The sequence below is a fragment of the Miscanthus floridulus genome, chromosome 10, assembly GCF_019320115.1.
Source record: "Miscanthus floridulus cultivar M001 chromosome 10, ASM1932011v1, whole genome shotgun sequence".
Lineage (NCBI taxonomy): Eukaryota > Viridiplantae > Streptophyta > Magnoliopsida > Poales > Poaceae > Miscanthus > Miscanthus floridulus.
In genome coordinates this window covers 23,742,653-23,759,341 of record NC_089589.1, presented here as the reverse complement: position 1 = coordinate 23,759,341, position 16,689 = coordinate 23,742,653, and the positions used below count along the sequence as shown (strand labels likewise).

The window sequence follows — 16,689 nt, the reverse complement described above, 5'->3', positions numbered from 1 at the left end:
TCCGTAGAAGACATAAATCTTCAGTAGCAGATAGCAACATAAATATTTGCACTGCGCCATGAGTCCATAATCCATAGCGTCACCCAACAAGCCTTAATATTTGCAATGTGCCGTGAGTCGATAACATGGTCCACCAGCATGAAAGAATGGCAATATACTGAGGTGAAGGCAAACGAATGGAATTAACTGGAGGAGCATAATGAACGCAGACTGAACAAAAAGTGGAAACAGATCAAGTCTTGTTCAGCACAAGCAGTTGGCAGATGGTACCGGTGGAGATCAACGAATGGCCAGAATGCATATATTGCCCTGTTCGGGAGGCCGTATCGTATCGTGGATTATTTACTGCTGGCTGGTTTGGTGTGAGAGAAAAACACTGTTCCCGGCTGGAAATTTACGATCGTTTACGAGCAAGCGAACAGGTGATGTGTGTACACGCAGAACACGCTGCTGCTTCGATCCACTGATCTGATGGGTTCAACACCCTAAATTTTGCATCATTTTAAAATAAGATAATTTGATTTATTTATGTATTTATGTGAGCATTTAAACTTAGAAAAATAAAAACTTTGTTGAAATTAAAATCAAATATAAGGTCTAGCTACAAGTTTGTGCATACATGCTGCTGCATATTTATTTATGATGATTGGGTTTGAACAATATTTCAAAAGGATTTAAATTTGAATTGAATTTGGATTTAAAAAACATTGGAAAAAAGGATCTCTCTCCCTCCTCCTCTCTCTGTTTTTGGCCTGGAGGAGCCCAGCAAGGCCAGTACCGTCCGCGCGGCCTACTCCCTCACCTCTATCCCGCAGGCCCAATCTAGCTCTCTCCCGACCCAGCTTTCTTCCTCCCGCAGTGGCCCAGCAGCTGCCCTCACTCTCCCGCGGCCCGCGCTAGCAAGCCACCAGCCCACTTCCTCCCTTTCTTTCCCCGCGACCCACCGCGCGCACCGGCCCAGCCGCAGCATCCGAAAGCCCGCGCAGCTGTGTCGCCCGCAGCCCTCTCTCTCCCGCGCCTTGAGTTGCCGACAGGTGGGCCCTCTCTGTCAGACACGTCGTCTTCCTCATGTCGCCGACCCGAACTCTACTTCGCCGGAGTCCGCTGTCGCCCCGTCCCGCGTCGTTGCTGTGCACTCCAAGCCGCTTCGCCCCTTAAATACCGAGCCACAGGTGCCGCGCCGCCCCATCCCAGAACCTTAGCTCGCGCCGCCCTCGCCTCGAGTCACAGCGCCATCGAAACCCTAGCCGCCGTAGTGCTCGCCGTCAGCCCCACCGTGTCCCGCATCGTCTCCGTGCCGCCTTCGATCGCGAAAAGCATCGTGGTGAGTTTGCCATCCCGCTCTCTTTCTCCCCGTACTATTCCCGCAAGGAACCGAGGTCCTAAACCCTTTTTTGTCGAACTCCGGTGAGCTCTCATCGCCGGTGAAAGCATCTAGGCCCCTAGTTGGGTTTCGGTGATTAATGACAATAATTGTTTGCCTAAACGGTCGTTTAGCCCGTTTAAACACTATGTAAACGCTACACGGTGGTGCGCTATTTCCGTTTAATCACCTGTTTACCCCATTTAATTGGCTGTTTAGCCCGTTTAATGGGACGTTTTGCCCGAATAATGGCTAAACGGTATGTGACCGACTGTTTACCGTTTAGCGTTTAGGAAAACACTGTCAATACGAGATTACTGTGACTAACGTGTGTTTTGCAGATGCAATTAAGTTAGCTCATGGTAATGACAATTGATTGGGCAATCATGGTTGTCATGCCCATACGATGGAAATCTTTTTGGTTTTCAAAGGATGGACGACAAGGTTAAGGATGGACTAGTTCTAAGTGTTGTTTGGTGTTGAAGAGACACTTAGAGTAGTTTAGGACTTTATTTTTCCTTTGGCCATACTATTAAGGGGGGTATGGACGGGTACCTTTGTAACACCCCAGGTGTTTGTCACCAGTAAGCAATGGGTTTAAGCTTAAACATGACAGATTAAGTGACGATGGAGATGTCAAGGTCAAACCTATGGAAATAAGCCCCAACCTAAACTCGGACATAGCACCCTTGCTTTACATATAGGCCCTTTTCAAGATATATGCTTGACTGGTGTTATTGGAATATCTTCATGTGTCTCACATCAATACCCATCTATATGGATTACTGGAAAAGTTTCATGACAGTTGGAATCAAAAAGTCACATGAAATGATAAGTTATATCCCTGTTGGAATGGCTTTAATAAGTGCTTGAATTGCACTATTAAGTGAATGGAAATATAGGTCATCAACCAAACCTTGCCCAAATGACTCTAGATAAACTCTACAACAAAAGTCATGAAAGGTTCGTATTGAGCAAATGCCAAGAAAATGCTCCAATGGATCAAAAAGGATAATTTAAGCTTTATCATGATCCTACATTGGTCAAAATAGAACTATAGGTTCTATGCATGTTTTGGAGTTGGACCTTTAATAAAAGTTGTGGCTCATCTTATGTAGAACAAACTTTGTTAAATGGTCAAGAGCTAGTTTGGTATCTAACTTAGTCAAATAGAGCTCCCAATATTCAATGAAGTGCTTGTTCTGGAGCCTCAGATTTTGGCTAAGTCAAAATGGTGTTTCAGTTTTGGGTACCCTAGTTTGGAGCTATGTATCTTCCTAACCAGGCCGAACCAGTAGAAGGTACTTTAATAAAAGTTGTAGATTGAGTTGTGTACCACAAACTTTGTTTTTGGGGCACACCCCAGTTCGGCTTATTAATGCTTCAACGGAGGTACCAAGTTTGAATTGCGCTGCTGTTGTCCAGTCTTCAAATAATCCTATGTCATTAGATTGGCATGCCAGCGTTCTCGAATTTTTGTTAAGCAACTCAAGTTGAGCTAAATACAAAAGTTGGAGTAGACATTGTGGAGAGGAGCATGTACAAAGATGGCATCAGTTTGACTTCATTTTGGCCATCATTCGCTGGAGTTGTCAATCATTGTCAACTCACTGACGCAGCCACTTTGGAGCCTAATTATCTCATAATCCGTTTCTCTAATCTCCTTGTACCTTGAATGAAAAATGTAGAGCATATTGCGGGCTTCAAACGTCATTAAAGGCCCATGTCTAGATTCGGCCCGTAACCAGCCCAAAACGGCGCACCACCTTCGCCCCATCGTCACCCGCCACGTGCTCGTGGAAATGCCCGAATGGGTAACACCTGCCCAGGGCATGGCGGCCATGCGCGAATTGAGCGCCCCACCGCCCGGCCGTGTGTCCTAGCATGCTGGCGTCGAAGGGGAGCTGCCCCAGGCTCACTTGGTGCCTCTCCCGCACTCGCTCTCGCCTCTCGGTCGCCCACCCTTGCCTCTGCCGAGCTCCAGGGCGCGCTCCCGCCATGGCTGCCCATGGAGCTCCGGCCGCCGCTTCCGTTTCCGCCTCCTCCTACCTCCTCGCGCCGAGCCAGCGCTTCCACTGTCTTCGCATTGCCTCCCTCCCTCCCTCGCATGCGCTCGTCGTGGCTAATTCCGCCAGGGAGCTGCCGCCGTCGGCATGGCCACCACGGCGCCGGCACCCTCGCGTGGCTGGGCCACCATGGGATGCCCGGGCTGAGCCGAAGCCCTGAGCGGGTGCGCGCAGGTCAGGGCCTTGCCGCGGCCCTGTCGCTCGCCGCCGACGCTACCCTGCCGGCCGGGAATCACGAGCCGACCACCTCCTCTGTTCCAGTTTGCGTGGGGGACTTCGTCCTCAAATTCGACTAAAGGGAAGGGCCTAAATGCAATGTCATTGACTCAAGTGAATAGTGCCTCGAGGGACCTATTTGTTGTAAATCGGGTGAAACTTTGAAAATGCATAGTAAATCATAGGAAATTCGTAAAATAGCAAATGAGGACTTTTTGGAATCCTTGTGAAATTATCTATGCATTACATCTATAATATGGCATGTTTTAGTTTCCATATTTTGCAGTAAAAATAGATTTGTGCAGTATGGTTGTAATGCTAGTTGAATTTGTTATTTTCCATAATTGCAGATCTAGGGCTCCAAATGAAGTGAAATTTTTGTGGCATGCTACTCATGTGATAGTTGATGTGTGGTAAAAATTTCATGAGTATTGGATGAAGTATGAGTGAGTTATTGGTTTATCTTGCTCTCATATGAATTCTTGTTTTAGCAACTTGTCTTTTTCATAGAGGTTGCTATACATATTCAAATGGAAGTGAAATTTGTTCAGTAGCCTATTGATAGGATATGTGAGCCACTGTAATTTTTGTAGAATTTATTGTATACTTTTGGTATATGTTCATTAAGTCACCTTGTTATCTAAAATAAATTAAGAAATTTATTAAAAGAATTTATTTGGTCATGGACACTAGGTTTTCTGGTGTTCTTTAGTCATATGGGAAATGTTGGTAAAGTTGGTTTTGCCCAATTATGTGTTTGCAACATAAGTTAATAATTATTTTCTTGCCGATGTGTTTTATGGACAGATCTGGGAACTTAGCAAAGTTCTTCATGATAATGTGCTTTGTTGTGAAACTTGTTTATATAAAAGTTGTAGATAATTCATGTATCTAGCTTCTGTTAAAATTTGGTGTCATTTGACCAAGTAGTTTGTGAGTTATGTCTGTTTAAATTTGGGTTTCAGAAATGACTGCTCTCTGTCAATTGTGGACCAGTTTCTATAAATGTATAATTTCGACCTACTTAACTTGTGAATCATGCTATGATGGTTATAGATGAAATGTAGATAATTTTATAAGATTTCCAAAATGTCTTCTTGCAAGTCATTTGGATTTGTGTAACTCCAGTTATAGCTAAATCTTGTAGCTGCTGTTTGCATGTCCAGAAATTGACAGATTCCAATTATAGTTGTTTGCTTGTATATTGCTAAGTGTGGCTCATACCTTTGATGATGGTGGAGTTAGAGTACCCGAGATCTTGGGAAACTTGTGTCATGCTTGGTGTTGTCATCTTCTTTGCTATCGTGGGATGATAAATTGTGCGATATTTAAAGTAGGCAATGCGAAGTGCTTGTGCATGATTAATGTAACCTTGTGCTTGTCTTACTTACGGCATGCGATGCATTGTCTATTGCACTTCTATGTATTCATACACTTGCATATTCCATCTCATCTAGGTACGCTAGATGCACCACGTGAAGGATGCGATGTTGGAGCCGAACCCAAAGACGGTGTATGGTGGACCTATCCCGAAGGTGGAAGGACTGGACAAGTCCTAGGACGGGAGATGCTCACTTAGCGAGTGTCGTCTACCTAACACTGACTTGTGTCGAATCCCAGGCAAGCCCCGGAGCATATTAAGCCTCCTAATTTCTGAAATGCAGTTAAAGTATTATTGTTACATATATATTGTTGCATTAAGTTTAGGTGTTGGATGCAAACACTTGCTACATTGGTTACCCAATCCTTGTCCAGATATTGTTACCCTGAACCCTATGTAGTTCAGGCTCGTGTAGTGCTTAGCCCTGCTTTAACACGGTAGAAGTCAGGTGATTTCCTGTCACCTGCGAGATATAGGAAGATACATATGGCACGGTTGGCTATATTTGCTTTCGTGGAAAAGAACCAGTCTTAATTTGAAATGAAGACCGGACGGAGGCTTGCCGGTTGCAGTGACTCCGTCTGTGTCGATTAAGGACTGAATCTTGGAGCCTTTCCTGTTCATGTTGAACGCATGCCTCTCTCTTAGTTGACCGTGTTCGATGACCGACCGCGAAGCCGAGTAGCTCACCTCAGGCCGGGAGTCGATAAGTATAAAGTGCGCCTCGGAAGGGAGCCGTAGGCGTGAGTCCAAGGGCAGGCGATTTAAAAGTCCTGATCGTCCTAGCAGAAGGGTAATCCCTGAGAGTGCTGGCGCTGATCGAACCCGCGAATTTGGTTCCTGAGATGTTCCAAAGGTGACCCACGGCTACCCTTGCTAAGTATGCCTGGGTGAGAGTTAGGAATACCCCTTCAGCTGAGTTGTAATTCGATTCGAGTCGCCGTCTCTCCCGGTTAGTGAGAACTTGACGGGCTTATCTCCAATGTAGATACACTAAATAACATAATGGTTCAGAAATGATGATATGATGATGACAGCCTTATTATACCTGCTATGGTTAATATTGATTGCTCCTAATAAGTGAGTGCTCTAGTACAGGTGCTAATCTAATGGATAGGTAAATGATGATAAGCTTGATGCTAAGTTTAAATTGGTAACTATATTCATAAGCTCTTTTATGCAACTGTGTCAAGCTAGCCCACCTCATAAGCCTTGCATGACCCTTGGTGTCCTTTATTTCTAGTTTTGACGGGTAAGTCTAGCTGAGTACCTTCTCGTACTCAGGGTTTATCCCACCATGTTGCAGGTGAAATTCTCGGCCTGTGAAGATGGTGGCTAACCGCCGGTGGGCTCGGTGATTCTATAGTTACTTCTCATCTATATGCTTTTGTCGGATGATGTCACTTATGCTAGCAATGTATTTGGAACATATATTAATGTAATCTTTTGAAAGCTATGTTGTTTTCACTAATCGGTTTTGAAACCCAAACTTGTACTATTATTTGTGAATTCATTTGTAATATTATTTTCCGCTGCAACCCTGTGTATGTGATGTGTATTTGCTTAATCACGCGATCTTGGTTGTGATGTTGATTTACCGAGGTCTTTCGGGACACTCGGCGGACTACCGGGTTTATATGAGTGAAAGTATGCGCATGTCAACGTGTTAGCGGGGACAGCCATACTTGATCTTGTATAAATTGGGTGGTTCTGTTACAACCTTGTCCTAGGAGAGTCTAGTGGGTTAGCTGTGGTGCAGACTTATCAAATCTAGCACTAGGTAGCTCCTAAATAGCCCTTAGATCAATTGCAGCGAACTTCATTCACATATGATTGCGAGTTGGAAGTGAATGGAGGGTCAAATATTGACCGGACGCTGGTTCCGGTGTGACCGGACGCTGGCGCAGAGTCCGGTCAGTTCATTTGATCAAGGTGAAGTCGTGTGGATGCGACCGGACGCTGAGTGAAATGTGACTGGACGCTGGGTACCAGAGTCCGGTCAACTCCAGTAAGGTTCCAGAGAGGGAGAATCCAGAGTGGACGCGTCTGGTCAGTGCTGACCGGACGCTGGTAAGGTTCTGGCTACTGACCGGACGTTGAGCAGCAAAGTAACCGGACGCTGTGTGCCAGAGTCCGGTCAACATCAGTAAGGTTCCAGAGAGCGGTTTTTGTGACCGAACGGTTCCGGTCAGTGCTGACCAGACGTTGGTCAGTGTCTGGTCACAACTTAACTACTCGGTGGCGGGGAGAACTGACCGGAGCATCCGGTCACCTGGACTGGAGCGTTCGGTCACCTCATAGTGGCACACGACGGTTCGTTTTGAATGAGGTGTTATAAATACTTCCTCTATTCACTCAAGGGATGACTTTTGCTCATTTGAACAGCTGAGAAACACTCTTGAGAGTGCCAAGGAGAGCAAGGTCCTAGTGAGGTGATTGAGATTTGAGAATCCAAGAGAGAGCAAAGTGTGCATCCACCCTTCTCATTAGGCTTGTCATGGTCAAGTGAGAGTTTGTGCTTGTTACTCTTGATGATCGCCATCACCTAGACGGCTTGGTGGTGATTGGGAGTTTGGTGATCATCCGGCGGAGCTGGTGGATGACCCAACTCAAGTTGTTAGCGGTTATGGGTGATTCACCGCGATGGAGTGTCGAAGAATCAACCCGTAGAGAGCACTTGATCCTTGCGCGGATCAAGGGGGAGCTACACCCTTGCGCGGGTGCTCCAACAAGGACTAATAGGGAGTGGCGACTCTCCGATACCTCGGCAAAACATCGCCGCGTTTCTCCTTCTCTCTTTACTTTAAGCATTTACTTTGAGCAATTCAATTCTTGTCTTTACATTCATAGAATTGCCATGCTAGAGTAGGATTGGAACTTAGGGTGTAAAACTTTTGTGTGGTAGAACATTAGAAACTCTTTCTAGGCACAAGGGGTGAAGTGGGCTAAGTGTAGGGTTTAATTATTGCAAAGAATTTTAGAATTAGCCCAATTCTCCCCCCTCTTGGGCATCTTGATCCTTTCAATTATTATTAGAGCCTCGTGCTCACTTATTTAGGCTTAACCGCCTAGAGAAAGATGTCTCATGAGGATGGACCTCCTCCTATCTTTGAGGGAGATGATTTTCCTTATTGGAAAAATCTGCATGGTGACGTATTTAGAAACTCTAGATGTTGGAATACTTAGAGCCGCCTCACAAGGATTCCCAAAACCTCGGGATCCCACGCACCTTCAAGGCGATGAAGTGAACTACAAAAAATGGAATGCAAAGGCTAGAAACACCATCTTTAGAGGTCTTTGCAAAGATTTGTTTAATCGGTTGAGGAACCACAAGGACGCCCATGCACTATGGTCGCACATTTGTGCGCTCCATGAGGGAACTAAGAGCGAGCGTGAGGAACGCTATCATCTTGTAATGAAAAAGCTTAATTCTTTTGAGATGCTTCCTAAAGAGAGTGCTAATGAAATATACTCACGCTTGAATATTCTTGTAGAGGTAGTCAATGGGCTTGGACTCACTCAGATGCAACCATCCGATGTTGTAAGAAAAATCTTGAGTGTCCTCCCCATTGACAAATATGGGCATATTGTGACTATACTTCATCAAGGTGATCTTTCCACCGCTACACCAACTCAAATCTTGGGAAAGATCAACGCCCATGAGATGTACATGCACATCACACCACAAGATGGCTCATCCTCTACCAAGAAGAAAGACAAAGACTTAGCATTCAAGGCTAGCCAAGAGAAGGGCAACGCAAGAATTGAGTATGAGAGCTCAAGTGATGATGAAGTTGATGATGCAAGTCTAGCTCTCATGGTGAGAAGAACTGCCAAGATGCTAAAGAAGCTCAACAAGAATGGCGTCAAGTTTGATGGCAAGAAAAAGAAGTTCTTCACTAGCACTAGAAGGAAGCCAATCTCCGAGAATTGGGTTTCGACTTGGATCAGAGTTAAAGACAAGTATAGCATGGGATCATACTTGTTGTCCTATTCACTTTAATAATTTAATCATATGCATGTGTCTACCTTGGCAACCTTAGTAAAATTTTCTAGCTATTTGATATCTTGGATTCCTTGTCACCTATGGGGTATTGCATTGGGTAGTATGATGCTAGTGCTCAACTAAAGTCATGATCTAGTAACTTTGACTAATGGAGTATGCAATAAACACTAAAAGATGTTTTTAGCAACATGGAACATATGGGCTAGAGCATTGGGCTGTTATTATGGTGCTTTAGATTCCTCTCCTTAAGAACTTATCTATAAGTGATCATCCGGGACTTATAGTACAACTGTGAGGGTCACATGGCTCTGGCTTTAGTCAAGTATGAGGACTTTTTTTAGCTTATTAGTGGTTACCTTTATGGCATAAAAGGGGCTTGCCGTGTCAGGTATAGGACAGCCTCTACTCTTATGTGTATAGCCGTGAAGGAATTGTGCCATTCGAAAGGGGGTCCTACATCTGCTTGCCAAGTGAATCCTAGCAGTCCTAACTTGTTAGACGAACCTTTAAAAGGCTTCATAGTGAACCCCGCCGACCTTCCTTGGTAGTGGGTCAAGAGGCTGATCACCTCGGGCGAAAGGATAAATCAGGACTCACAGTGAAAGTGTACAACCTCTGCAGAGTGTAGAACTGTTATAACGGCCGTGCTCATGGTCACGAGCGGCCTTGGAACCATTATGGAATAGATGATGAACACTAATGATACTGATGATACAGATGCTCACTTATGATTATTGTTTTCGCTATTCATTATTCATGCTTACCTGTTCATGTGTTTATACGGGCTTATGATAAATTTGATGCTACTCAACTGCTTAAAATCATGACTCATTAAAGGCTAATCGTAGTTAAACCAGTGTCAGTCTTTTGAGCCTCATGAACCCAATGTTATATTTGTTGCGTACGACATGTACTTATGCTTGTTTTACTCTTTAATTATTTGGATAAAAATCCCGGATGGGTACCAGATTGGTAGAGTTTGAAGAAGTTAGGCTTGTGATCAACCAATCAGTTGTCCCTGTGGAATTGAAGTCTTCACCCGAAGATCGGAGTTGACTTTCCGCTGTTTGTTGTCTAAAGTTATATCCTTTATACTAAGTTTGTTATATATTAAACATTATCTATTGATATTACCTCTATTTGTAGCTATATGTTAGATTTGACTTCATGAACTCTCATATGATGTGTATCTGGTTTTGTTTTTAAAACCGGATGCAACAATAGGGAAGCGATGTCGTCGGCTTCACGGCAGTGCAGGCACACTTGGCTCAACCAGTCAACCAAGTGACGATAGGCGTTGCATCTGCACGTACGTGTTGCCGAAACACGTTAATTGAAATTCATAGAACACCATGAGAGGTCGACAATGTGCACGAAAATTTACCTAAAGCGTTGGCACAGCGGCAGACGTTTGTCCGTGCATCCACCAGCTGACCGCTCGACTCCGATGGGACATGTTTGTTTTTTCAAGTAAGCAAGCTGTAACATGTGATCCCTGCAAGCTGTCGATGAAACATTGCATCGACAGGAACAGACAACGAAACTAACAAAACAGAGAAGCAAAACATTAGTATCCGTGCGAACACAAGGTTGATATGTGCCCATGTGGTTCGATTTGTGATGAGTGATTGTCAACGTGATTCGCGTCTTAGGTTGAGTTTGCGAACTAACCATGGCGTGAGTTGGCTTATGCAACATGTCTGTTGGCTTATGGTGCGCAGATGTGGAGCTCGGAGGCGGTGGTCGACGGTGAGGTGAAGGTCAAGTAGGGACGTGCTATGCCGATGGACTGGGAGCGATGAGGGACGGACATGAGGCTTGGACCGAGGCGCATGTGCCCCGGCAAGACGCTAGCCCTGACCATCGTTCACCTATGGCTTGCTCAGCTGCTGCAGATCGAGTGGGTGCTAGCATACGACAACGTCGATCGAGCGGCCATGGCATTTTCAGATTCAGACATAGATGACATGGGAAATCCAATTTTTGCCCATGAATGAAAGTACTAAAATGACTAATTTACCCTTATTCGGAAACAAAATGTAAAACGAAAAATAGATCTTGCCTCACATATTTTGGTACTGGCCTCACCTAATTTGGCACTATCCCCACCTATTTGGTACCTCTTGGTACTTTTAGTTAGGTACCTCCTATTTTTCCACTGTCCGATCTCGCCTAATCGATGGACCATGTTTTTTTCAACCATTATAAAATTTCTCTTACCGTTGAGTCAGATGGTGCAACTCGTGCAGTTTCGTACAGCTAATGGTAGGTTGAAAGTTGGAACGCATACGAATCTAATAAAGTACTCGTTATGAAATGAAATGACTCCTTATTTGAGAGAGAGAGAGAGAGTTTGCACCTCAGATCAGTGGGGTTTCTTGTGATCGCCGGATGTGTTTGCACTGGTCGGAGGAACAAAGGACCGGAATCCTGTCTTTGTTGTAGTAGTATTGTAGGCAGGGTTTGTGTTCTGGCTCGCTCTGCTCTTCTTCAGCACCACCATCCATCGATGACTTGGTGGTTGGTTGTATTTATAAGGTTGTAATTATCTCAGTCATCATCATCAACCAACTTGACAAAACAACATGTGAAGGACTCCAGCGCCAACCAGACCTTTCTATGAGAAAGACGGCATATGCATTATTGAGCTGACCTGGCAAGTCTCCTCTGCCGTCGTCTATCCACGGTATGGTAGCTAGTAATGGATATCACAAGCACATAGTAATAAAGGACACCAATAATCGTTAGACTGTTGCTTTCCATCGTCATTTTTTTTTGTTGTGATCTAGGAGTAGAAATTTCAACGTCCTTGAATGAAGGACATTGAAAAGAACACCGATGTGAAGTCCTTTGGCAGCAAATAGGAAGACTAGCTTTATGGGAAGTCCATGATGGCCCCGGCCCATTTGATGACTGGGTGTTGACACCGTTTTTTGCACGTGTCAAAATGATCAGAGTGGGCTAATCGGCAGGAGGAAAGTTACTGTATACGCTGACAGTCGATGAAGATCAACTTGTAAAGATGGTTGCCGATGAATGGTGGTGATCGATGGAAAGGTTGATTTAGACTCGGGCGTTGCCGATAAGGTTGGAGATGTTATTATCGATGCCGATGAAGGAAGGCTTGAAAACTACTGCCGATGAAACAGGAAGTATGCCGATGGAAAGGAGGTCGGTGAGAATTCCATCGTAATTGAGACGGACAGGGAAATAGATAGGAGTTGATTTCCTTTTCTATATTTGTTAGAGTATGATTCATGTAAGAGTCACGTGTTTCCTTAGATATGGACTTGGTGTCCTAGTCGTATTTGGTTATGTCTCTTTAGATCAGGGTATAAATATAGATTGAGTGGCAATGTAATATATATCAATCAATATCAAAACCAATTTTTACTCCTATTTGCATCTACTTACTTTTCGGCGACTTCGTCAATTTGCATATTTTTCCTTTTTACGAGTTCTCATTGATTCGGCGAGTTGCATCGCTTCAGTGCGACCTTCGGCGATTCTCGAGTTCCGCGTGAGTACCTCTTGGCCATGACTTCCGGGCGTATCGCTGTTGTCAGGACCAAAGTGCTCGTATCTTCATCCTTGTCGATTAACAGGTCAAATCGACTGACACGCTTTGGATATCGATTCGGGTATTAGCCCTTTGTGTTTGCAGATCCACTTTTGCATCAACACATCTTTTGGCACGCTCGGTGGGACAAATCAATCCGATCAATATGTTCAATCCCGAGATCGATTCAGGGAACATTATCGCGGTATCAGAAGAAGATCTTAAGGAAGAGCAGAGGCAGGCCATGGAAAAGGCTATAGAAGAATACATGCAGCTTTATTTGAGATCGTTTAGCCTGAACAAGAGTGGACAAGTCATCCAGAAGCAAGATTTGCCGTTGCCTCGGCAGGTTACCTTTGACTCCAATCCTGGTAAACTTCAAGAGATGGTTAATTCTACAGTAAATCATGCTTTGATTAATCATTCCAATGTGCTGTCCAATACTGTTCATAATGCTGTGGTTCGAACTCTCAAAGAAGGACAAGCGTCACCGCATTACGTTGGGCCTGCCTATCACCAACCAGAGCCGGCATCTGTCAATACTCCATCGGCTCCCTCGGCCGTTGTGGGTACAGAAGTTACTTCTCCTCCCGTATCGGCAGGCTTACCTAATATTCAATCTACACCGATACGATCAGATCCGGTACTACCAGGAGGACGAGTTCAGCTTAATACAGATCTATCGGCATCAGCTATGTCAGGCCCTGTGTCTCAGAATAGCCAGATTCCTGCTAATTGGTGGGGATATGGTATGCCTCCGGAGTCATCTGCTTTCAATCCTGGGTTACCTCAAGTGTTTGATGCAGTAGGAAAAGCTCCTATACCATCGGCTGTTTCACCGATGGCTCAAGTGCCTCAATATGCCACAGCAACTACTGTGCAACCAACTCCAGGAGGTTTCCAGATGCCTTTGGTTCAAACACCCAATTCAAGTCCATCGGCAAGCTTACTGCCGATGCAGCAGAAAGCCCCTGCTATGAGTCAAACTGGGGTTCAGTTCATGCCTCAAGCTGGTTATAATTATCCAACAATGTCAGCAAATTACCAGCCATCGGTAAGTTTTGTATCGATGAGTTCTAATAATGGTTGGTCAGGACAGTTACCTGTTCAACATACAGTTCAGCAAAATCAGCAGGTTGCAGGGATTCAACAAGGTCATGTGCAAGCTGGTTTCCAGAATCAAGCATCGGCAGCTCAGCCGATGAATCCTTTCCAGCAGGTTAATGGACCACAAGTAACGGCAAATATGCCGATTGCTGGAGATCGTGGGCCACAAAGATATGTGCAGGGATATCAGCAGGTACCTCCTGTAGAAATTCAGCCAGTTCGTCAGCAGGAGGCTGATGCTTTTTGGGCTGATAAGATAGCAGAAATTATGAAGGATCAGTTTGGGATAAAGCCCAAGGTCAATACTTATTCTTATCGGACTCCATACCCTCCTGCATATGATTTAATTCCTCTCCCAAATTGGTACAAGGTACCAGATTTCACTAAATTCTCTGGGCAAGATGATACATCAACAATGGAACACGTCAATCGCTTCATTATCCAATGTGGAGAGGCAGCTAGCAGAGATGAATTAAGAGTTCGATTATTTTCATCATCTTTGTCTGGATCGGCATTTACATGGTTCATTTCATTACCACCAAATTCTATTATTACTTGGGCTGATCTAGAAAAACAATTTCACAAGTATTTCTTTGCTGGAATTCATGAAAAGAAGCTTACCGATTTAGTAAAATTGAGACAGCGTAATGATGAACCGGTAGAAAGCTTTGTGCAAAGGCTACGAGATTTAAAAAATAAGTGCTACAACCTGGTGCTGGATGATCGGCAGCTTGCCGATCTGGCTTTCCAAGGGTTATTGCCACATCTTAAAGACAGATATGCTTCTCAGGAGTTTGGAAGCCTCAGTCATCTTGTGCAAAGAATCTCTTATCAAGATACTAGGGTTTTTGAACCTAAAAAGAATTGGAGTAAAAAAGTATCATTTGTTGAAGAAGTAAGAGATTCTGATTCTGATGAAGAACCAGTTATCGGCTTAGCTGAGTGGGTTAAGAATAAAAAGCCGATATCTTGTCCCTTTGGTCAAAAAGAGCCAGAAAAGTTTACCTTTGATATCACCAAGGCCGACAAGATATTTGATCTTCTGCTTCAAGAGGGCCAAATTAAGCTGTCACCTAATCATGTAATCCCATCGGCAGGAGAGTTGAAGAAGATCTTGTACTGCAAATGGCACAATGCAACTTCACACAGTACAAATGAGTGCAAGGTGTTCAGGCAACAGTTACAATCGGCTATTGAATCTGGGAGAATTAAGTTTGGTACTTCCAAGGCCCTAGAAGCCGATGAAAATTGATCAACACCCTTTTCCAGCAAATATGTTGGAGGCCAAAGGGAAGACCAAGGTATTGACATCAGAGGCTGCTGAGAAAAATGCATCAGTGGATCCCCAACATCGGATAACTACCGATGATGCAAAAAGTAAGGGTTTGCTGGGAGAAAGCAGTAGTTCCAAAAACCCTCCTCGACCTGGCATTGTGATTACCCATCGAAGGCAGCAGGAGGGTTGGCGTCAGCGTAAGGACCGATATCGACAACAGTAAGAAGAGAGACGTCGGGAGGAATGGTATCGGCATAAAGATCATTGGAGGTGCCCGTTTTTCATCCATTGCTGGGAAGAAGGTATTAAATTGCCAACTGTTGAAAATTGCCCTGAGTGCAATGGTTATTATGGGGTCAATCGGTCAGAAAGGAGGTTTCAACTTGGCAATCAGGGTTTATTTATCAATGAGCCGATCAGAGGCAGAGCATCAGTGCATGATCGGCTGGGGGGCAGACTTAGTGTACATGAGAGGCTTGGTAAACGCGCTGGATATTTTCCAAGGAATCAAGAGGAGCTTGAGGAGATGGCAAACGCAAGAGTTCCCGATGAAGAAATATTCTACAGGGACCCTAATATACGCCGTGTAGAATCAACTGGGACCTGTTATCAGCCGGTTTGGAAAACCAAGTTTCCTCGATGGTGCCCGGAGGGTCTGACAAAGACACAGAAAAGGAGGATGCAACGTGAGCATCAGGAGGATTTATACCGAGAGGAAAATTCCTCCAATGAGAGGTCTGGTCATCAGCAGTGGCAGGTAAAACACAAAAATAAGGGTCCATCGGCAGATGTTAATATGGTATTCATGTTGCCGATGGAGTTTTTGGCACTATCTGATAATGAGGAAGAAGTTGTTCTCTCTGATCAAGTAGCTCAGTTGACACTAGATCCAATGATGGCTGTTTTTGAGAAACCTACCGATGACGAGAGATAGCATCTTAAGGCTTTGTTTGTGAAAGGCAGAGTTGATGGGCAGCCTGTATCTAAGATACTTATCGACGGAGGGGCTGCGATTAATATTATGCCTTATGTGATGTATCGGAAACTTGGTAAGGGAGATCAAGACTTGACCAAAACCGATATGATGCTGAAGGATTTTGAAGGCAATGTGTCACCGGCTAAAGGGGCAGTATGCGTTGAGTTGACCATTGGCAACAAAACCTTGCCGACGACGTTCTTTGTTATTAATGGCAAGGGTGCATATAATCTGCTTTTAGGGAGGGATTGGATTCATGCTAATTGTTGTGTTCCTTCTACAATGCATCAATGCCTCGTACAGTGGATTGGGGATAAGATTGAGTTTGTCCCTGGTGATTCTTCTTATATCATCGCATCGGCAGAATCAGATACTTATGAGCGAACTAAATGCATATCAGGAGAAGTTTGGGAAAAAGAGTTCCTTAGAGTTGCTGATTATGAAATTCCACCGATCCAAGCAGTCGGTTCTGAAGAAGAGTTTTAATGGATAGGTTTGCCGATGATGGAAAATTAGGTCAAGGGTTCACATCGGCAGATGATTTAGTAGAAGTAGATATTGGTGATGGCGATGGGCCAAGACCTACTTTTATTAGTGCTAAGTTAGATTCCAAGTGTAAGCAGCAAATAACTGATTTGTTAAAAGAGTATAAAGATTGTTTTGCTTGGGATTATACTGAGATGCCTGGATTAGACCGATCGATAGTTGAACATCGGTTACCTATCAAATCTGGATTTTG

At 44.4% G+C, this 16,689-nt stretch overlaps 1 protein-coding gene across 1 annotated transcript in view; it reads right to left on the bottom strand.

Annotated features, from left to right (window-relative positions):
- The window catches only part of LOC136486369 (disease resistance protein RGA2-like), a 33,751-nt gene extending 22,338 nt beyond the window's left edge, over positions 1-11,413 (bottom strand). Inside the window, exon 1 of the mRNA XM_066483247.1 lies at positions 11,392-11,413. The gene's annotated coding sequence lies outside the window, so the exon portion shown is untranslated. The remainder of the gene's footprint in view (positions 1-11,391) is intronic.
- Between the last annotated feature and the right edge of the window lie 5,276 nt (positions 11,414-16,689).